The sequence below is a fragment of the Macrobrachium rosenbergii genome, chromosome 9, assembly GCF_040412425.1.
Source record: "Macrobrachium rosenbergii isolate ZJJX-2024 chromosome 9, ASM4041242v1, whole genome shotgun sequence".
Lineage (NCBI taxonomy): Eukaryota > Metazoa > Arthropoda > Malacostraca > Decapoda > Palaemonidae > Macrobrachium > Macrobrachium rosenbergii.
The window spans coordinates 16,605,925-16,630,032 of NC_089749.1; the positions used below are offsets into that span (position 1 = coordinate 16,605,925).

The window sequence follows — 24,108 nt, forward strand, 5'->3', positions numbered from 1 at the left end:
AGGTATGTAAATGAACATAAGATATAAAATAAATAGAATAAATAGAATAAACAGAATAAAGAAGGTTTTAAAGGCGAAACAGGAAGAAAACCTCAAAGCGGTTGCAACGGTTAGTGGAAAATGAAGATCAAGAAAAGGAATATGAACGGAGGTACAGTAAAAGGAATGAAAGGGGTTGCAGCCAGGGCCCGAAGGGACGTTGCAAAGGACCTTTACTAATGCCTACAGTGCACCGCCTGAGGTACACTGACGGCACTACTTCACTTCGATTAAATCAACTAATGGAAAAATATTCAGCGATTGAAATATCCCCGTAGAATGCGAATTAAATCATAATTCACAACCTTAAATTTACTGGGAGCAAATTTGAATTCTGTTCCTTAATTAAAAGTCATATAGAATAGAACCGTAACCCACATGGGCTGAAATTAAATTCAAAATTAAATGGAAATCCGTCGAAAATCGAAAACATTTCCAGCGCTGTAGACACACAGATCTTTAATTGGATATCTCAATATTAAGGGGAAAAAAATATCGTCCGAATTATCATCTATTTGTCTTCTAATTTCCTCCTCAAACTCCGAGCTTAGATTCGACGTCGTTTCAACTCCGTCAGAATTTTTAAGGTCTCCGGAACTTTTTTTCCTAGATTCTCTGAAAAGAATGAAGAGGCGTCGCTTTCGGCGATGAACTTCAATAGATATATGTATAGATATCTCTCTCTCTCTCTCTCTCTCTCTCTCTCTCTCTCTCTCTCTCTCTCTCTCTCTCTCTCTCTGGTTCGCCCCGTTTGTAATGTAAAATGTCTGGAAAATATTCTGATTAACAAACGAGAAAAGAGGGGAGGAGGAAATAGAGATGAGAAACGGACGGATGAGAGGCTGAAGAAAAAGAAGAGAAAGAAGAGAGGAGGAGGAGGATAAAAACATAGAGATGGAAGGCAGAGAGGAGGAGGACGAGGAGGAGGAGGAGGATAAAAACATAGAGATGGAAGGCAGAGAGGAGGAGGAGGAGGAGGAGGAGGAGGATAAAAACATAAAGACGGAGGGAGGCAGAGAGGAGGAGGGAGGAGGAGGAGGATAAAAACATAAAGATGGAAGGCAGAGAGGAGGGGAGGAGGAGGAGGATAAAAAAAACATAAAGATGGAAGGCAGGGGAGAGGATGAGGAGGGAGGATAAAAACATACAGATGGAAGGCAGAGAGGAGGAGGAGGAGGAGGAGGAGGAGGATAAAAACATAAAGATGGAAGGCAGAGCGGAGGAGGAGGAGGAGGAGGAGGATAAAAACAGGGAGATGGAAGGCAGAGAAGAGGAAGAGGAGGAGGAAGATAAAAACATAGAGATGGAGGACAGAGGGGGGGAGGAGGAGGAGGATAAAAACATAGAGAGGAGAGGGAGGAGAAGGAGGATAAAAACATAAAGATAGAAGGCAGAGAGGAGGAGGAGGAGGAGGAGGAGGAGGAGGAGGAGGAGGAGGATAAAAACATAGAGATGGAAGGCAGAGAGGAGGAGGAGGGGGAGGAGGAGGAGGAGGAGGAGGAGGATGAAAACATGGAGATGGAAGGCAGAGGTTAAACCTCCGCCGGTCCAGCTCCAAAATATGCTTTTCTTTATTTACAGAGAAAATTTCCACATCAAAGACAAAAACCGTAAATAGGATTCCAGAGTTTTGTGACAGACTGTCAGTCTGTGATTTGCTTTCCATGATTACAGAGACACTGAACCTGAAATTTCTGATGAATCATCTCGTCACCAGGATTTTGATCCATTAATAATAATAATAATAATAATAATAATAATAATAATAATAATAATAATAATAATAATAATAATTTGGGCTATTTTTGATTGTTTGTCAAAGGTTGGGGATATAATAATAATAATAATAATAATAATAATAATAATAATAATAATAATGATAATTTGGGCTATTTTTGATTGATTGTCAAAGGTTGGCGATATAATGATAATAATAATAATAATAATAATAATAATAATAATAATAATAATAATAATAATAATAATATGGAAATATTACCTCCCTACTGTTAATATCCTAGCCGTAATTAAATTCACAATGATTAAAAAGCCCCAAACTTAGACAAAAACAAAGTAAACAAAAATAATTTGTTAGTTCTTTAATTACTGATAACATAATATTACCCTCCATTATCTTGATTTGTTAATTACCTTCTCTCTCTCTCTCTCTCTCTCTCTCTCTCTCTCTCTCTCTCTCTCTCTCTTCTCTCTCTCTCCCCCTCCATTTCCATGGGTCTAACAAATTCTGTTTGTTGTGCAATCAAACGAGGGTAATAAGTCAGTTACCTTGTTATCTCGTTAAACGGACAAAATACCCGTTTCCAGCATGTTGCGGTACTGACTGATTAACTCTTAAGTGCAGTATTTTCATGAATTAGGTATCTGTTTAGGGAGTAGCTACATGTCGTTGATTATAACTCTTAATAAGACAACGATTTGTAGCCTAAAAACAGATAACTGTTCATGAAAATACTGTAATTTAAGCGTTAATCTTTTACTTCAAAGAACTTCACAAGGATTTCTTCCATAGGCGGAGGCATTTCGTGACTTCGGTGGAAAGATCCGCAAATATTAAGGAAATGTCTCTCCATGATACCTGCACTATCTTGGAAATATAGTTCAGCTGAAAAGACGATATATATATTTACACACAACACTTGCATGCATTGCACAATGTAATATATATATATATATATATATATATATATATATATATATATATATATATATATATATATATATATATATATATATATATAATGACAATGTGTGTGTGTGTGTGAGTGTGTGTGTGTATCTATATATATATATATATATATATATATATATATATATATATATATATATATATATATATATATATATATATAAATATAAGAGAGAGAGAGAGAGAGAGAGAGAGAGAGAGGTTGATAAGCGTCAGGTGATACAGTTAACGGATGACAAAACAAAAGCAAAGGACCGATAGATACAAAAAAATAGAAAGTGAGGATTTAGACTGCCTTTTTTTTATTAATTCATAAAACAACACAGACATTAATTCTGGAGGAAGACAGAGCGCCAAATAATATGTAAAAAAAATATAAGCAAATCAGAATAAGATCAAGCAAGAGAGCTGAATCCTCTCAAGAAAGTTCAAAAAAAGATATCTTAAAATAAGCAATGCTTGTCATAAAAAAATGATAAAATAGATTCAGTCTAAAAAATATGTAAAATAAAGACACAAAAAGAACTCTCTCGACACAACCGCCCAAGGCGAGACGTGACGTAACGAGCAGAGCGGGGCATCCCCCCTCGTCAGGAGACCACTGCTGACTTGGAAACGGCTCTTTGAAGAATTCCACTGGCTGGGGAAGAGAGCTCATTAAAAACAGATTCCCCGAGGAGGATCCGTCACTCCAGGGGAAAACAAAAGGCGGAAATATATTTCTTTCTATATTATATTTTTCGTTTTTTTATTATTCGTGGGAGGAAAATTTCTTGCAGAGATCTCAAGGTCGTAAAGAGAGAGAGAAAAAAGTTTTAGATTTATTTTTTTTTATTCGTGGGACGAAAATTTCGTGCAGGGATCGCAAGAAGATGAAAATATATATTTTTAAACTCACACAACCGTTTTTAAGGCGAGACGTGACGTAACGGGAGGTCAGGAGAACTTTGACTTGGAAACGGCACTATTTTACTGGCTGGGAAGAGAGCCTTGTTCCCGAGGAGGTACTGAGGGGAAAACGTTTTTCTTTCTAAATATTTTTCATATTTTTTTCCATGTTTTTAAATTTATTTTTTTACAAAGGTCGTAAAGAGAGAGAGAGAGAGAGAGAGAGAGAGAGAGAGATTTATAGCTTTTTTTTTTTAAAATGTTTTCTTATTTTTTTTTTTATTTGTGGATAAAATTTTTTCTTGTGTTACCTTGTTCTTGGTGGTACTGAGGCGTTTTTAGTTGAAATTGACATCATTTGGTTCAGGGATCACAAGGTCGTAAAGAGAGAGAGAGAGAGAGAGAGAGAGAGAGAGAGAGAGAGAGGAGAGAGATGAAGGGAACAAAATTCTAAGCTCCCTTTAAGTAAAATGTTTCGATAAATTTAAATTTTCTATATAAAAATGCAAATTCTATGAAGACATTGAGTAGGTAGACTTTATAAATGGTAGCATGAGAGAGAGAGAGAGAGAGAGAGAGATTCACGCGCTATAATTTTGACACATTAAGCTATGAAGAGTAGGTACAGAATCATTCTCTCGCTCAATAATAACTTGTACAAACTTTTGATTTTAATTTTTAATAAGTGAGATCTCTTATTTCTGTATCTCCCTATACCTCATCTTCCCTCTCTCTATGAACACCATATTCCATATGAATAGGGTTCATCTTTTGAATAATAATAATAATAGTTATTATTATTATTATTATTATTATTATTATTATTATTATTATTATTATTATTATTATTATTATTGTATTCTGGAACAAAGTTCTGATACGAACCTGGAAAAGTAATATGCACATTTTTCTAATATCCAGAAACAATTGTATATTTATTTTCACCAAATAACTTCCCCCCTTAGAGGTTTCTGGATCTGAGAATATTTCTTATTAAGAGATTGCTGGCTTCGTGCTCTTCAAATGGCTTCAGTGACCTTGTAGTTGTAACGCCAGCGAGACTCCAGTCAATCAACTAATCGTGCTGTGCAATATCCTGTTTGTGATTCAACTGAGTCCTTTAAATACCAAGTAAGTGTTTTGACTGTTTTTACGCCTTAACGAAGTGTTTGAATATACGGAAAGTGAGGAAAACTTCCATTGAAATTTGGTAACACAGACTATAGATAATATAAGAATAAAATGCGAATCTAACAGAAAATAAGATTAAAAATAATATCAGTAAACAGAGATGATTCTTAGAGAGTGTTACATTCCCCTGCAACATTTCATGTGGATGTCCTTTTTGCCTCTAATAATTTAAGGTAATTATATTTTTAATTATAATTAAAATGGATAGTTAAAAATGATTATAATGAGAATTATATTTAAAAAAAGAAGATTATAAAAAGCGAAAAATTGTCATTTTTCAAAATTGATTATATTTATAATTTAATGGAAAAGTGGAATAATTAAAAATAATTAGAATTAGAATTAAAAAGGGGAACATTAAAAGAAAAAAATTTACATTTCTCGAAAATAATTTCATTTATGATTATATTTACAAAAGGAGAATAATTCAGACTAATTATATTTCGAATTATAATTAAAGAAGTATATAAAAAGCTAAAAATTTTCATTTCTCAAGCATAATTGTTTACGATTACAGTGAGAAAGTAGAATAATTAAAAATAAAATAATTATAACTAGAATTACAGTGAGGACAAAAAAGAATATAAAATGCGAAAAATTGTCATTCTCCCATTTCTGATAACCTTCAAAACGTAATGGGAGAGGACTTGTCCTTTTTTCCCCTTCCATAAGAAAGAAAATCAATTTTTCATAAATGCAGGGTCTGTTTGGAAACATTTTTCGAAAGCAATTTTTGCTTTAAATTCTAGCTGGCTTTTTGCAGGAGTTCTATTGTGGAGGTTTTGGAAAAAAAATTATAAAAAAATTGGTTAGGGTGAGTTCTTCCCATGAGTATTCCTATTTTAAAAAATTTTTTTACTATTCCTTACTTAAAAACATTTTTTTTTCACTAACACATCCTGGAATACCGTTACTCTGCCTAAATTCAGAAACTAAATAAACTTTTAATTATTTGTTACGCTCTATTTTCTTTGGTTTTTATAAAAACTTTTATATTTGATTTTGCCTTGATGCCTCAGCCACAGTCATGAAAGTGTCGGATGATTTTATTTAACAGTTACCCCTAAGATGCTTTTATTTTAGTTATACTACATTTTTATCTATTTATAAATTTGTTAATTTATTTTTTCTTTTTTAATAAGTGAGATCTCTTCTTTCTGTATTTCCCGTTACTTCCTTTTACTTCTTTATAATGAACACCATATTCTTTGGACGCTTGAATTTCAAGTCAATGGCCCCTGTGGTGGGCTTGTTCCATATGAATAGGTTTCATCTTCTGAATAATAATGATAATTATAATACTAGCAGTTGTGGCTTTGATGTCCTTCGAGAATTGTTTTATCTTTCCAATAATATCTTCAGAGATTTCATCAAAAAATGGCCGTCACAATCTACGAGAAATTTATTTTTATCAGAAAGTTGTCCTTAAAACAAAATTGAATCGATTGTAGTATCTCATTCTGACTGAGAGAATTCAGGAAACAGTAAGATAAAAATGACTTTGTTAGGGAAAAATTATACTCTCTACTGATGTGTTGTTATAACCTTTGAGAGCATTGTTCTTTGTGATCTGTATTTGAGTTATATTTTATAACAAATATTTATATGAAAAATACAAGAAATTTCAGCAAAATCGGATTTACTTCCGTACGACCGCTCCTTTTTTTTCATGTCAGGAAAATGCACCATGCTTCTTGCAAAATTTCAGGGACACTGAATACGCTTCGTAGAGCATTTTGGATATTCAGCGAACTATGAAAACAAATGTATACTGGGCCCTAGATCATACATACATTTTTCATTTGGATACGTTACTGTCTTTTACGCTTAAAATAGAAAAGTGTAATGGATATTATAAAAGTATTAGAAGACTAAAACTCCATATTATTTTTCAGCAGTATGTATATTTATTAAGGGAAGATGCTTATTTATTTATTCCTGGTTATATTGCAGATACACATATATATAAAGTAATACATTCTGCAATAGATAAGTGTAATGGATATTATTAAAGTATTAGTTAAACCGGACCACTGAGCTGATTAACAGCTCTCCTAGGGCTGGCCCGAAGGATTAGATTTATTTTACGTGGCTAAGAACCAACTGGTTACCTAGCAACGGGACCTACAGCTTATTGTGGAATCCGAACCACATTTTAGCGAGAAATGAATTTCTATCACCAGAAACAAATTCCTCTTATTCTTCATTGAACGGTCGGAGATTCGAACTCGGGGCCAGCGGAGTGCTAGCTGAGAACGGAAACCACTCGCCCAGCGAGGAACTATTAAAGTATTTGAAAACTAATTAGGAAACATGCAAAACCCTTTATTATTTTCCAGTAGTATATGTATTTATGAAAGGAAGATGCGCATTTATTTATTTCCGGTTATATTGCAGATACACATATATACATAAAATAATACATTCTGAAAGTGAGTGTAATGGAATCATACCTACAACAGTTGTAAGTATGATTACATTACATTTCAGACATCGCTAATTAGATTACCCTTTATCCCTTTTTAATACGACACTGCTAACAAAAGAGAAACATCACCCTTTTACCAATAGTAAATTAAAGAAAGCATCGCCGAATCCTGATGAGATTATGACCTGTCCTCCTTTTACGCAGATGAGAAACATCACTATTTTACCAACTGGTACTCAAAGAAAGCATCCTCAAGTCCTCACTAAATTATGACCCATCCTTCTTTTACGAAGATGAGAAACATCACCATTTTACCAACTGGTACTCAAAGAAAGTATCCTCTAGTCCTCACTAAATCATGACCCATCCTTCTTTTCCGAAGATGAGAAACATCACCATTTTATCAACTGGTACTCAAAGAAAGCATCCTCTAGTCCTCACTAAATTATGACCCATCCCTCTTTTCCGAAGATGAGAAACATCACCATTTTACCAACTGGTACCTAAAGACAATTCATCGAGCCTCAAGAAATTATGACCTATCCCTCCCTTATGAAAATGAGAAGCACCACAATTTCGGGGATGAGCGAAGCGAAACCGTCCTCGAAATACCGGAAGATCAGCATTCATCGTTCCATCCCAGTCACTGGCGGCATTCAGTTCAGGATGGGGTGGGGGGGGGGGATCAAGTAGATTAAGGATTAAGTAGATTAAGTATCCGCCGACATTATCTCCCGTTGGCTGGGAAATGCCTCTGTTCGGGCGATCCAGCGGCAGTAAGTTAGGGCTGGAATCGACCGGCTGGAATGATGTTCTCTGGGCTGGAATGATGTTCTCTGGGGGGATTTGGCCCCGTAAATGCTGGAACGAGAGAAAGAGATGAAACGGATAAGGGCGAGGTGAATGGAGCTCACGTTTCAATCAGGTAATTGGAAGATTGACGATAAGGCCGTTATAGACTATGCAGTTAGGGAAATAGCTCTTCTTAAATTATAGAATGTTGTTCTGGTTCATAATGAGGTTCCTTTTTTATTATTTAAGACCATTGGCATATAACTTAGTACCTTTATCTCGCCCAGGCCTGAATGAAACTGAAAATGAAGGGAATTGTAAATCAATTATTATTATTATTATTATTATTATTATTATTATTATTATTATTATTATTATTATTATTATTATTATTCACAATGAAAACAATTCGTAAGCAAGAAACCTAGAAGGAAGGGGATTGTAAATCAATTATTATTATTATTATTATTATTATTATTATTATTATTATTATTATTATTATTATTATTATTATTATTATTCACAATGAAAGCAATTCATAAGCAACAAACCCAGAAGGCAATTGCTAGGCAATGCAAGCTTCCACAAAATAAAAGTTTATAACTGATAATAAGATAAAAAAAATTACATAAAACTCACTTGAAAGATACAGTCGACCTTTTGAAAAAGCTTCCTGAGAACAGAGTAGTTTGAAACTGGTAACGAAATAAAAAAAAATATTCAAGAGACTTTAAAGATAAAAATAGCGCAAAACTTTTGCATAAAGATTTGCGTTCCTGTTGTGGGATTACCGCCGACAATAGCTTACTCCCCCTACAGGAAACAGCAAGCGCATAAAAATGAAATCACTTACCAGGGGAAATAGGTTAGGGGCCTTTTATTGGTGAAACGTTATTTGGTTCAAAGTGTAATGAAGCCATTCCACCAAACGCTTCGTTTATGGATTCCAGCGTTGCCAGAGGGATTTGAGTTTTAGTGTTATGAGTTTGCTTTTAAAGAATGCACTCTACTGTTTTTTAGGAATTGATGACGTCAGAGTGAGGAGCGATTGCTCTTAAAGGATTTTTGCTCTCTCTCTCTCTCTCTCTCTCTCTCTCTCTCTCTCTCTCTCTCATTTGTGGGAATATCTGTTTGTCTTCTAGACTGTCTCTCTTTTGTTTGTAGGAAGACCTGGCGTGTCGATTTTGTTTGTGGGAAGAGCTAGCTTGTCGATTTTGTTTGTGGGAAGAGCTAGCTCGTCGATTTTGTTTGTGGGAAGAGCTAGCATGTCGATTTTGTTTGTGGGAAGAGCTAGCTTGTCGATTTTGTTTGTGGGAAGAGCTAGCTTGTCGATTTTGTTTGTGGGAAGAGCTAGCGTGTCGAACTGTTGGTGTGTCCACCTCTCTTTAGTTTGTGAGAATAGTGCTGTTTTGACATGCCTGCCTGCCTGTCTCTTGTTTGTGGGAATAACAAGTGTTTTTGTTTGTGGGAACAGCTGGTCGAACTGACCAGCTCTCTTGTTTAGAGAATAGTGCTGTTTCTTGAATGGTTCTGTGTTGACCATGTCTGTCTGTCTGCCTTGTTTGTGGGAATAGTTCTGTGTTGACATGTCTGTCTGTCTATCTCTTGTTTGTGGGAATAGCGAGCTTGCCAGACTGTCAGTTTGTTTGTCTCTCTGTCGTTTGTGGGAATAGAAGTCATGACTGCCTGTCTCTTTTTGACATTTTGGAATAAGAACGTGAAGAACTGCTAGTATGTCTAACCGTCCGTCTACCCGTCTTTTGTTTGTAGGAATACTGAGCGTGCTAAACGCATATAATAATAATAATAATAATAATAATAATAATAATAATAATAATAATAATAATAATAATAATAATAATAATAATAAATGCATTATTTAGGATAAAATACTCTGGAGTGAATTTCATACGTAAAGGTTTCATACTAAAAAGTAGTTAATTACAAACATTATATTATATATATATAAAAGCTGGTTATCATATATATATATATATATATGTATATATATATATATATATATATATATATATATATATATATATATATATATATATATATATATATATATATCACACTATACAGTATGACAGAGGGAGCGCACACACACACACGCACACACACACACACAGACACACATACACACACAGAGTTCCTCAAACATCATTTCTAAGATCAAGGGCTCCTCCCTATCGAGTTTTCCCTTTGAGAGGACATCTTTTGTAGCTCTGAATGGCTGCTCTTTGATTCCACCATTTCTATTGACATTAACCTCTCGCTTCTCTCTCTCTCTTTCCCCCTCTCGGTCTCCCTTTGTCAATGAAATGTAAACTAATAACGAACGATGAGGGAAGGTTTTTTTTTCTCTTACCTCTGTATTCCCTTTGAGGCAGAGTTTATAAGGCGGCCGAGAAAAAGTGCTCTCCATTCAGAAACTCTGTTTTATGTAGGTGTTTTTTCAGTTAATTTTTCAAACTTGACTCCAGAGCTGGTGGTCTGTTGAAATTGGTGCGCTGGAGTTTTTTTTTTTATTCATTTCATTCATCTGTATTGATTTACTCATTTGACGATGCTCAGTATATGATGGTTCTTTATACAGTTGCTACATTCCACCATATACTGGACTGTTCCTCGTACAGACAGCTACTCCTTGCGAAACTTATTTGATGTTTTCATTTCATTCTGAAAATTGAATGAGTATATATAACCTCATCTCCTTGCCAGTGTTGCATCTCTTCTGATAATCATTGTCAGCATCAAGATCGATCCTTCGCTTCCTGAACTATAAAATTTGTTTGGAGTCATCAGTTTTTCAGTTATGACGTCGTGTCTATAGGCTTACGTTATCTACAAATTACAGCCCTTAAGTTATTCTTCCACATGACAGCCACCACTTCTTCAATTTTCCTTAAGCTGTGAATTCATAATAACAGTGTTCAAATTTAATTACCACATATACCCTCTCTCTCTCTCTCTCTCTCTCTCTCTCTCTCTCTCTCTCTCTCTCTCTCTCTCTCTATATATATATATATATATATATATATATATATATATATATATATATATATATATATAGATAGATATGTGTGTATATATATATATATCTATATATATATATGTATATATACAGTGTAACCTGTTCTTGGTGATAACAGCTAGCAACAAATATTCAAAATATTCTCTCTCTCTCTCTCTGTCCCTCGTGTTTTGTGAACACCAAAGGAATTAGATATACGTAAAATCTCATGGACACAGGACACAGTTTCAAACTCCACAAAAGGCCAAAGGTGCCAGCAACACATTTTAACCTGGTGGAAGGGCATATGACATTTATCTAAACATTATCGCTGCCTTTTTCTTAGCTCTGCTGTTGCAGAATTCCAGGATGCAATTCTTTGCCAGATTCTTTAATTGATACCGAATGCAGCTTCACTTAGAGGTTCTGTTTATGTAAATAGCTTTGTAACTCCCTTCTTTGCCTCGTTTTCTTATCTGACCTGTCCTTTGGTATCCTTTGTTAGAAAGGAGAAAGGTAGGAATTTGTACAGTTTGATGTCTTTGATATCAAAGGCACCTTTAAGTGTATGCTGAATGTCAGATTTGGAAGTGACTCCTATTTTACGATTAATATTTACTTAGGTAAGAGAGAGAGAGAAGAGAGAGAGAGAAGAAAAGAAGAAGAAGAATGAAAGAACAACATTGTATGCTCTGTTGAAGTGAGACTTTGAATAAATTTTACTTACAAAAATGTAGATACAAAAATGTAGATTCACTGAAGAGATTAAATGAGTATACTTTATGAATGGAACCATAAGAGAGAGAGAGAGAGAGAGAGAGAGAGAGAGAGAGAGAGAGAGATGAAAAGGAGACAAAATTGTAAACTATTAAAATCAAGCCTTATGATAAAGAAAAATTTGCTTTATAAAATGCAAATTCTTTGAAGAGATTAAATAGCTAGACTTTGCAAATGTAACTAATTAGATATAGAGAGAGATGAAAGGGAACAACATTGTATGCTCTGTTGAAATTGAGACTTTGAATAAATTTTATTTACAAAAATGTAGATTCCCTGAAGAGATTAAAAAAAAATAATTATACTTTATAAATGGAACCATAAGAGAGAGAGAGAGAGAGAGAGATGATGAAAGGAGACAAAATTGTAAACTGTTGAAATCAAGCCTTTTGATAAAATAAAATTTGCTTTATAGAAATGCAAATTCTTTGAAGAGATTAAATAGCTAGACTTTGCAAATGTAACTAAGAGAGAGAGAGAGAGAGAGAGAGAGAGAGAGAGAGAGAGAACAACATTGTATGCTCTGTTGAAATTGAGACTTTGAATAAATTTTATTTACAAAAATGTAGATTCCCTGAAGAGATTAAATGGTATACTTTATAAATGGAACCATAAGAGAGAGAGAGAGAGAGAGAGAGAGAGAAAGATATGGGAGACAAGAGTGTAAACTATTTGAAATCAAGCCTTTTGATAAAATAAAATTTGCTTTATAAAATGCAAATTCTTTGAAGATTGAATAGCTAGACTGCAAATATAACTGAGAGATGAACGGAAACAAAATGATTTGTTCTGTTGACGTTAAGTATTTGAATAAATATTCCTTACAAAAATGCTAAGTCTTTAAAGATATCAGGAGTACATATTTATTTTTTTTTGCAGATTAGTTGCCCCTTTAATAGCGAGCTCACTAAAATAATTTTTTTTACCCGACCCACTTTTTATTCAGATATAAAAGGTGAGTTCATGAAGCGACGCCCAGTACAAGTTAATTGGTCAGTGAGTTTTATAGACATTCGGAAAACAATGAAGCATTTCCGATTATTATTCGCAGTTCGAAAAATAATTGGAATGCTATTATTAATATTATATTTTTTTATTTTGACTACCGGATACTTTGTGGTAGTATTTGATAAATGGGTTCGCCCTAATTCGGGATTCTTTCGTGCTTTCCCTTAATTAATGTTTAATGATGTACATTTTAAACAAGTAATAAATGCGTCAAAGTTTCTTCGGCGCAGTCGAGTTTTCTGGACACCGTATAATCTTGGCCACCGTAGATAGATCTATCTTTCGGTGGTCTCGGTGTAATGCTGTACGAGCCGCGACCTGTGAAACTTTAACCACGGGCCGGTGGTGGCCTGGCCTGTATCGTTGCCAGATGCACGATTATGGCTAAATTAACCTTAAATAAAATAAAAAAACTACTGAGGCTGAACGGCTGCAATTTCGTATGTTTGATGATTGGAGGTGGATGATCAGCATACCAATTTGCAGCCCCTTTGGCCTCAGCAGTTTTGAGACGAAAAAGTGCTAACAGAAAAGTGCGGACGGACAGACAAAGCCGGTTCAGTAGTTTTCTTTTACAGAAAACTAACAAGCATAGATTACTTGCACGTCCAGCCTGCCTCTCTCTCTCTCTCTCTCTCTCTCTCTCTCTCTCTCTCTCTCTCTCTCTCTCTCTCTTAGTTACATTTGCCCTAGCTATGGTCATCCCACAACATTCGACAAATAACCAGGTACATTTTTAATTGTATACGCTATCAGAATTATATGAATTTCTAAGGAAACTCTCCCATACTTTTTCTTTCTTTATGCGTTTCTTTGATCAAAAGAGTGATATTGCCCAACTTGAGAGAGAGAAATAAAGAGAGCAAATTGTACACTCTTTTGAAGAGTATCTGTGACATTTGCCTTACAAATTGTAAACTCTTTTGAAAAAGATTAAATGTGAGATTTTATAAACAGAAAACTCTTGAAAAAAGATTAAATAAATGAATTTTATAAAGAGAACCATGAGAAATGGAAACAATATTGTATGCTCTATTGAAATTTGGTCTGAATAAATTTTCCATACAAAAATGTAGATTTTTCGAGAGATTGATCAGGTAGACTTTATAAAGGACACCATAAGAGAGAGAGAGAGAGAGAGAGAGAGAGAGAGAGAGAGAGAGAGCTTGTCGGTGAATTAATCTTTATTCTGAGATATAGTGAGAATTTTTCCTTTCAGCCCCCTTGTGTCCACTGTCCTTACTTGTATCCCCATGTTGATGACGAAATAGGGGTTAATAATTAATAATAAACACTAAGTATGTACTTTCACTACTGAATTACGTGAGAGACTCTAAGAGGGCGTCACTTTGGGATATTCAGGTCTCTCTCTCTCTCTCTCTCTCTCTCTCTCTCTCTCTCTTCTCTCTCTCTCTCTCTCTCTCTCTCTCCTGTATTTAGATGTGGTGGGTGCTTCTCAGCTTACATATCCATTCATGATATATGCAAACGAATAATTATTAAAATAAAATAAAGGTACTACAAAGGAACATAATACTTCGAAGACTTTTTTTAATGAGATTTTTTTAATAAGTTAAAACAAAAATTTAATATTCAGATTTGGTGGTATTTCGTGTTTAATTCTTTTCAGTAATTTTCTTTTTTTAGATATTGTTGAATGATTTGAATATCTCTTCTGGATATAAAATTTTTCAGTATTGATCTGAAAATTTCCGAAGAGTAAATATTTTACAGGTACGGTTAATGTAATTCAGAGATATTTACAAAGCAATAACATAATACTTTTCCAAATATCATTTTGATCTGTAAAGGATGTGATATACTGTATATACCCAAGCATTATCAGTTTTGTTTCTTCATTCTTTCTCTGGTAAACAAATTGATCTGTAGAGGATATGATATATACGTATACTCAAACACTATCAGTTTTGTTTCCATTCTCTCTCTGGTAAAGTCTGTGCTTAAATATAAAAAAGGACGTCGCCCCGTTTTCTTTAGTTTAAAAATTATTTATATTTCCTTTATAACTATTGTAATATACGTAGATACATTCGTTTAGTATATTTTTTACTTTACTACTATATTAAGAAACCACCCTGAAATAGTATATGGTAACAGTGAGGTAAGTAATCACAAGAAAGTTTTCTTTGCACGAAATCCTTCCTGCTTAAAGTGAGAAGTCGATTTCAAAAACAAAATTGCTTATATGCTGCGATGTATCTGAATATAATATAATGTTCGCGTGCTATAAATGGAATCTGCTTTGGTTATGCATGATTTCCGACTTTTAAGAAGCATTCTGTTATTCATGAGAAATGAAATCTTATCTGGCAACATTTTACTGCGCAGATGGAATTTTATAAGATTTAGATGACTTTCACGTCTAAACTTTTGTGTCCTAAATTTATGTGGTATTTTCATTTTTAAATAGGAAGTTTTTTATACTTACAAAATAACTGATATTACAGTATAATGGTCCTCTCCATGAAGGCCAGAAAAAAAGTCTAAATTCTCTTATCGAGCACAATTTTATATTAAAAAATTGAAGCTAAGGCGTGACACTAAGAAAACCCCTGTGTAAGTCTCTTACATTAGCAAATGTTAGATTTCAAAATTACCAGTTATTTGATTTTTACATTAGTATTTATTTTTCATAGTAGTCAGTTGATTTCATTTCTCACCAACAGATGTCACCACGTTACTCGTGACGTAACGTGTAAAGGAAATGAGAGAGTGTATTCATGCAGAGTCCTTGATTGAGGTTTAGCCAATCAGGTAGCGTTTTTCTCCCAAGACTTGAAAAGAATAACTTGGACGTCTGTGATTGGCTAAAAGCTGTTGAAGAGTTTTGCATAGTGAGACAGTACGGACCACAAGATAGCTGTTTGGTTACAGTACTAAAAGAAGAGTTTTTGGTGTGATTTCAAGGTACGTCGAAATTTTAAATGCATTATACATACTGTAAAAATTGTGGTTTAGGTAGGTGTTAGTCTTTGATAACTGGTTTAGTGGAGAATCCATTTTATCGGATTTATGCAAGTGGAATTTCCGGCGAGGCTTTGAAGTATGGCTTATACAGCAGGTGTTTAGTTCATAATTGAATTATGATTATATTTCTGGATGCTCAGAGTTTTAGGAATTGAGTGGTACAGTCTGAAGTTTACCTGTATAAAAACTATGCTCCTGGTACTGTTTAGTGTAGGTGGTTTCTGTCGCATTTCTCTTTATAGGTATTCACGGGTTTCCTCGGCTTTAAGAAGACTAAAAGGCTTGAAAACAAATGAAATTTTGTTATAGGGGCGAGTTCAGTTGGGTGAAAAGTAATGCCATTTAAGAGTTTTGTGGGAAAGGGACGAGTTCAGCAGTGTTAAAGGCAGTACCGTTTAGAGCTCGGTTGGAATAGGGTCGAGTTCAGTCGAGTGAAAACAATACCATCTAGAGCATATGGAATAAGGTTTACGTTGAATGTATCTGTGGGTTAAAGTGAAACAAATCTATACGTAGCGCATATTGAAAAGTAAAATGCGAATGGTAATTGCATGAATTAAGGATGCCAAAGTGCTTCATGTGTACTTCATATCCTAGACAGTGAATTTGACCTGCCAGCATCAATATGTGGTAATTCTAAGCCGTGGAGGCACTGTCGAGCGGGTTAAAAATTAATGGCGGAAGTAACATTATGCTCTTTTTCGAAAGGGTTTTTGTTCTGAGTAAACGTGATCTGCATTTTATTTGCGCTCAAATTTCATCTTTTTTTGTCAAGATCTGTTAAGGTTATCCAGCGTAAACCAAAATTACTTTTAGTTCGTCCACTTTTAACCTAGTTTGTTTCATGCGGGGTTTATGAATGATTGCAGTAGGGTGGTTCAAGACGAATCGTTAGAATATGGAAACTGTGAAACGCCTGGTACCGGAAAAAAAATTCATGGTTACAAAAAAGTAAAATTTACAAGGTCAAATTTTCACGCAATATTTGTAACACTTTTTATATTAAAGGTATTTGGTTACCATTTCGGATAATGTTCATGTGGAACTGGAGTTCGGACCGGAAACTAACTTTTATCGCCATTCCAAACTTGCCAGTGCTATCCTTGTCTCACTGCAGCGAACGTTCATGTTACTGAGTGGTAAGGACAGATGAGCTTTAATTGACCTCGGGCAACGCTTCACGAAACTTGCGATTACGCATAACTTCCGGGTAACTTGAAGACTGGTAGAGTTGTGAAGAATAGTCTTTTAATGTATAAATAATTTTTCTGTGAAAACAAGTAAAAAAAAAAAAAAAAAAAAATTCGGCGCAATCGAGTTGTGTACAGCGTTTGATCAAGGCAACCGAAAATAGATCCATCTTTCGGTGGTCTCGGTATAATGCTATAAGAGCCGCGGCCTATGAAACTTGAACCATGACCTATCCTATACGGTTGCCAGAAGCACGATTATGGCTAACTTTAACATTAAATAAAATAAACTACTGAGGCTAGAGGGCTGCAATTTGGTATGTTTGATGATCGGAGGGTGGATGACCAACGTACCAATTTGCAGCCCTCTAGCCTCAGTGTTTTTAAGATCTGATGGTGGACAGAATAAAGTGCGGATGGGCAGGCAAAGCTGGCATGATAGTTTTCTTTCATAGAAAACCAAAATCACTAATCACAATGAGAAACTGGATTTATTAAAGCACCGCGTTATTTGTTGATTGTGATGGACTTTCACGGTGTTAAGAAACCATTCTCGGATAATATCTCCCGAAAACAAAGATGAGACGTAATTACTTGAAAGCGCAGAGCATCATCGCTGTCTTCTACAGTTTATAGAATTTTAATCTTTGCTAAATTTTTTTTCCACTTCTGTCAAAGGATTTCAGCTGGTTTTGGAGATATGCTTCGATGATTATTGTATGTATATATAAAAGGACAGCAATAGAAATTATACAGTAAAATGTGAAACAGGTCACAATAAGATCTTTACGTTGTCTGCAGTGTGGAGTAAGTCACAGAAATAAGCTTGAAATAAGTTAAATTTTTCTTGGCTTAACTAGAGATTTATATGGTAATTGTATAGTTTTTTAGGTTTGTGCTGTCATCAAACTTGTACCTGTGGCATTTTAGGGCGCATAATTTTAGTAAATGAGTCAAATCGGTTCTGCCATAATAAAGAGAACTGTGCTGGAAATGGGTTAGTGTATTTGGAGTTAACTTGTGCATTTAGTGATGTTTAAAAAAAGCACATTGAAAATCCATGACTGATGAAGACCATGGCTGCTATGTTCTCAGTTGGTCATTTAGACTTCGATTAATATTTGATTTTAATTTTAAAGTAAATTACGTATTGTACATCAGATGTTTCTAATCTGCAATTTAATGCAGTATAAGCTTTTTGTCACTCGGAATTGTTAATGCTTAAGGTAAAATATTGATCGTGGGATAAGTTGACATTTTCTGTAGGACTTCCATCAATTTTTAAAAAACTTGGTACTTTAATTTTTCTTTAAATGAAAGTATTAAAAAGGCCAGCCCTGTTTGTTTTATCACAGGGGTTTACTGAAGGATTTCCTGGTCTAGGTAAATTTAGAAGTTCTTGTATTTAAAGGCCAGAGGTAATGGGATGGAGATAAAATGGCAGTGGGGTGCTGTACACAAGCTGAAGTGCAAACTGCAGTGTATTGCTTGGACGATAATTGAGAAGCTGTATGTTTGTTGGGGCCAAGCGTAATGGATGAACTGTTTTAAGAATGTCTAAAAGTCAGTTTAGGGAATACTCATGGTGTCTTGTGTATTTTAAGGTAATAGGGCTTAGTTGTCGCAGTGGCATCTTTGACAACTGTGGTTGACGATCTTGAAAGTAATCTAGGGGTGAAAAATGTACAGTACAAGCTTCTCCACGTTAAAAGTAAAGTATGTTTGAGGTGATTTTCGACTGTTTTAATTTAGTCTCTCATGCTTTGAAAATTTAGTGAAACAGTTGTATAGTTAGTTTTCAAGGCGTGGATGGCTAAGCTCAAGCATGTTAGGTAGGGTCAGGTTAATAGTTTTTTTTTTTTTTTTTTTAGTAAATAGTAGTAATGACCCGAGTAAGCACTGTCTCATTTGACTTAATTTGCGAGTTTTGTTAAGAGTTTTCCTAAAAATTTGTCAGTTTCTTGATAATTTGGTGAAAGTATTTTCGAATTTTCAACAGGGAAAAGTACTAATTCAGACGACCAGGTAAACTGGTTTCGCGTATACATTGAAACTATCTTGATACTAATGTTCAAGCGGATACTATGGTGTTCGTGCAGATTTTACATAGTAGAATGCCGGGGGCCTTGGCAATTTTGAACTAAAAATTCATTTGAATTCGATCTTTTAGCGCAGGCTGAATTTAGTTAGCTAGCCCAGATCAAATGGGCTTGATACAATTATAGAAGAATTGTAAATCTTTCTTGGTGAGTCACTAGTGGGCTTAACATCAAGAAAAGTAATATAATTTAGTACTGACACTGTGAACGAAGAATCTAGTCTGTATGCTGACTTTACTGTATGCTGACTTTACTGTATGCTGACTTTACTGTATGCTGACTTTACTGTATGCTGACTTTACTGTATGCTGACTTTACTGTATGCTGACTTTACTGTATGCTGACTTAAGTGGTAAAACATAGAGAAGCATTGTCTAGCACTTTCTGCATGTTAGAGCATAGCTAGCTTATTCTTAGTTTGATGCTTTCTCATACTGTCCCCCATTATTCTTAGTTCGATTAATACTTGCTCAGATGATTTTAGTTGAATGTTAAAGTATGAATACTGAACAAAGTACAGCCCCATGAGTGAAATCAACTTCAGTGAACATTCCATTTTGAATGGTTACTTGTGCACAAATAACTATGTAAAAATTTTGCGGTGACACACTTTAATGCTACTTTTCTCTTGCAGATGTTCCAATTTCTGGCTGCGAGTTTTCGTCAAGATTCGTCTGCATCAACTAAAGTGGAAGGAATGAAAGTTAACCTAATAATGTAAGCAGTGCATTTAAATGGTTTACCCTAGGGAAGCCGTTTTGTCGTGTAATTTAAACATCAAAATCCAGACGTGAAGAGGGTAATTGAATAACACGCTTTCAGCTGCATAGTTACTGGTAAGTTGAATTTTAAAGTGTAGTGACGTGTTAAAATATACCAATAAAATTAAGGAACCTAAAGATTGTTTTAGCAACTTTTGCATATTTAAAAAAAAAGTTAAAAAAAATATTGTACATCGTAGATCGGAAACACTTCAATAATATTTGCAAGAAATACTGTACCGTTTGAAAGAATGCTATCTTAAACATTCTAATCTGTATTTTTGAAAGTTAAATACTTAAGCTGGTTTGTGCTAATGGCATTAGATATTTCACAGGTCGGTGATACCATAGCAAAACTCATTCTGGCTGTTGGCTTAACAATGAGGAAGGAGACTGCACCGTAGTTAACCTAATTTGTTTCGTGACCATATTCGACTTACTTGAGGCAACCGATACAAACTCAAGGTTAAAAAGAATACATATGTCGGTGATATCAAAATTCCTTTTTCTCAGGAGATATAAATAAAGATTTAAAAAGTCGATGCCAGATGGTTTGTAAAATCTGTTTAATTAAGCATTGTTTTGACAAAAATGTTTGTGTTAATCGTACTGACGGAGACTCCATTTATTACAGCTACTCAAATATTTTCAGGTACTTGGTTGTGCTTCCAGTCAATACAGAGTGAAATTTTAGAAGATGATTCATAATGGACAACTAGCATCGGCTACATTATGGTTCTCTTTGCGGTGATGAAGATTCCAAAGGTATGGTGCACTTAAACTCTAGTTTAGTGCAGTACAGTGCAAATCAGCATCCTTACTTTTTAGGATGTGGCTACACAGTTCCTTATGTTAACTTAGTGGAGTGTAGTGCAAGTCAGCCTCCTGACACTTTTTTAGGATTCAGTTCCCTATGTAAGTTAGTGGAGTGTAGTGCAAGTCAGAATCTTTACACTTTTTAGGTTATGGCTACACAGTTCCTTTTGTTAATCTAGTGGAGTGTAGTGGAAGTCAGCATCCTTACACTTTTTAGGACAGGGTTACACAGTTCCTTATCGGTTCCATATCTTTAAAGTATATCTTTAAAATGTAGGTTAACTGCAGTCAGTATCCCTGGAATTTTTTTTTTTTTTTTAACGCTTGGCCTTTGAGATGGGGATTTAACAAGAGTTCTGTTGTGACATGTTACACTAAGTGTAAACTTAATCTAAAATTGATATTTTTTCCTTATTAATTGGGGTAAAAGGGTGTTAGGTCAGCGAATTAATGTTAGGTTAAAGATCTGGTAGAGCCGATTTCAGTTAATAGAATGTTCTTTGTAATAGTTTGTAATAGTTAAAACCTGTGTCTTAATACTTGAAGATCATGGAGGAAAGTTTTAAAAATTGAAAGGTGTAAGGTTACATTGTGTTGACAAAGATATTTCCGTAAATTAAGGAGGGTGAGGTACTTTAGCAAGGTACTTTAGCAAGAAATTAAAGTGACCTTCAGTTCTTATCAATGATTTTCCAATGAGTAATTTAGATGTTTCCTTGTTAATGGTATTAATTTTATTAGATTTCATACTTTTATGTGCAACTGAGAAAAATCAGCCTGTATATAGTGTTAGTTACCTTGTTAGCTCATTGTCTGATCATATTTACTCATTTTAGATTGTTTAAAGTTTGTTTAAAGTAACACGTAGTTCTAAGCAGTGACAATATTTGTTGCAGACTAGCAATTACAAACTTGACTTTCGTTGAAAACGTTTAATAAACAAAACAAAGCAAACTGTGAAACTTTGTTTGTTTTCAAACTAAATGTGAATCCAGTTAAAAACTTTTTCCTTCAATATGTGATTTAACAAATGGCCCTAGAGTAACATTCACTTCGTAAACTGCTAAATTTAGCAAAGACTGAGTGCTCCAAGACAGTAGAATGTGTAAGATTTTTTTTTCAGATCTGCATTCTGAAGTGGGGATTGACTACGACCGGAATCTCATATGTAGCTGAAACCTCGCCAGTGTGGAACTCTAATCCCTGCTGCCATTACTTTTGGTGAGGTAACTACCAGCGAGTGAGACTTACACCCCATGCTGGCCTCAATTACTTTTAGGGGTGAGGCTTAAAGCCCTGCTCCCATACCTGTTAACTGTAACTGAAACTCGACCAACACGAAAGTACACAGCTGTTGCTAAGAACTTAAGCTGAATCAGTATAGGTTCTACAAAATCCCAAAGAGGCGCTTTCACAATAAAAACGTTCCTGGGTGTGCTGGCAATTAACTAGTGCTCAGTTCTTGATTGTTTGACAATAAGGAATAAATAAGTGTATAGAGAGTACTGTGACTTAATTCCTGCTTGCCGCAACTAAAGTTTGATACAGCAGTTTCTTCCTTCTCATTATTACTGATTAATTCCTGCTTGTCGCAACAAAATTTTGATACAGCAGTTTCTTCCTTCTCATTACTTGGTTCCGCCTGCTCTCTCATTGCACTTGTTCCGCCTGCTCTCTCATTACTTGGTTCCGCCTGCTCTCTCATTACTTGGTTCGCCTGCTCTCTCATTACTTGGTTCCGCCTGCTCTCTCATTACTTGGACCGCCTGCTCTCTCAATGTTTGATTAGAACATCTTACGTCACCTGCTCTCATTACTTGTTTCCGCCTGCTCTCTCAATGTTTGATTAGAACTTATCTTACGTCCGCCTCTCAATGTTTGATTACGAACATCTCACCCTCCGCCTGCTCTCTCATTACTTGGTTCCGCCTGCTCTCTCAATGTTTGATTAGAACTTATCTTACGTCCGCCTGCTCTCTCATTACTTGGTTCCGCCTGCTCTCTCATTACTTGGTTCCGCCTGCTCTCTCATTACTTGGTTCCGCCTGCTCTCTCATTACTTGGTTCCGCCTGCTCTCTCATTACTTGGTTCCGCCTGCTCTCTCATTACTTGGTTCCGCCTGCTCTCTCATTACTTGGTTCCGCCTGCTCTCTCAATGTTTGATTAGAACTTATCTTACGCCTCATGGTCATACTTATCTTACGCCTCATGGTCATACTTATCTTACGCCTCATGGTCATCCTTACTACTTCCGCCTGCTCTCTCATTACTTGCTTCCGCCTGCTCTCTCATTACTTGCTTCCGCCTGCTCTCTCATTACTTGCTTCCGCCTGCTCTCTCATTACTTGCTTCCGCCTGCTCTCTCCTTACTTGCTTCCGCCTGCTCTCAATGTTTGATTAGAACTTCTTGCCTCATGGTCATCCTTATTACCGTTTTCCAATCACCTATAATAAAAGCAAATTTTAAAAGCAAATTTTAAAAACTTAAAAATAAATACCGTTCATACAACTGACAGTGTTTATAATTTACCCTACAATAAATTTAAATTTATTTTAAAAGCTTACTTCAAACTATTTGAAATATAATTTATTAGAAGGATAAGCTTTCTCATCAGATTTCTCAAATACTATCTCTTAATACTGATTTTTTTTTACCCACATATTACATGTATTACAGTTATCTTCAGTTTCAATTCCTTCCTTTAGCAATTATACTAAACAGTGTCTGATAACATCTGAACATGTCCCCTCGGGACTTCAGAACTTTCACTTTTCATACATAATCCTGTCTGACAATCCATGCCATAAAAGATATTATTGTAGCCCACTCTGGAATGGTAAACTTTCACTAAATTACATTAAATTCGTTCATGACAAGATACATATCCAGCTGTTGTGAGACTGATTTATTCATTAGATATAAAGATACTGATGTTTTCTGAAAATGCTCCCAGAAAATTAGAGCAAGATCTTATTTTATCACCTACTGAATGCCTAGAATATTACCCATTACTTATATTGACATTACATTAAAATATAAAGAGGCACAATACATTGACCTTGTACAGTTGGACTGTAGATGCAATTCAAATATACCTGTATGTCTATAAAACAGTATACCTGTATGTCTATAAAACAGTAGCAGCCTAGAGGTTATTTATATTTAGTTACGGGTGTAAGATTTGCACTACCTACAAAAATAAACCTCCACCTCCAGCGAAGAATATGTAGTTTGTTGTTCCTAGGCAAGCAGACTACTGTAGCCCACTACTATGGGCTGTGTTCTGAACTATAAAGTTTTAAAATCCACCTATCAATATTCCCTGGAACCCTCCGTTTACAGTAAATACTGTAAAAATGATACCTAGTCAATTAGCAACTTTTATTTTTTTTTTACTTTGAATCGG

General features: G+C 34.9%; 1 long non-coding RNA gene across 3 annotated transcripts in view; it reads left to right on the plus strand.

Annotated features, from left to right (window-relative positions):
* LOC136842050 (uncharacterized) overlaps positions 1 to 22,428 on the plus strand; it is a 229,578-nt gene extending 207,150 nt beyond the window's left edge. Inside the window, exons 1-5 of one of the 3 annotated variants that reach the window (XR_010854161.1) lie at positions 4,636 to 4,765; positions 15,534 to 15,774; positions 19,758 to 19,959; positions 20,537 to 20,649; positions 21,824 to 22,425. This is a non-coding gene — a long non-coding RNA (uncharacterized lncRNA). Of the gene's footprint in view, positions 1 to 4,635; positions 4,766 to 15,533; positions 15,775 to 19,757; positions 19,960 to 20,219; positions 20,650 to 21,823 lie in introns of those variants that run through there. The other 2 variants (XR_010854162.1, XR_010854160.1) reach the window with 2 other exon arrangements.
* Positions 22,429 to 24,108: the final 1,680 nt, after the last annotated feature.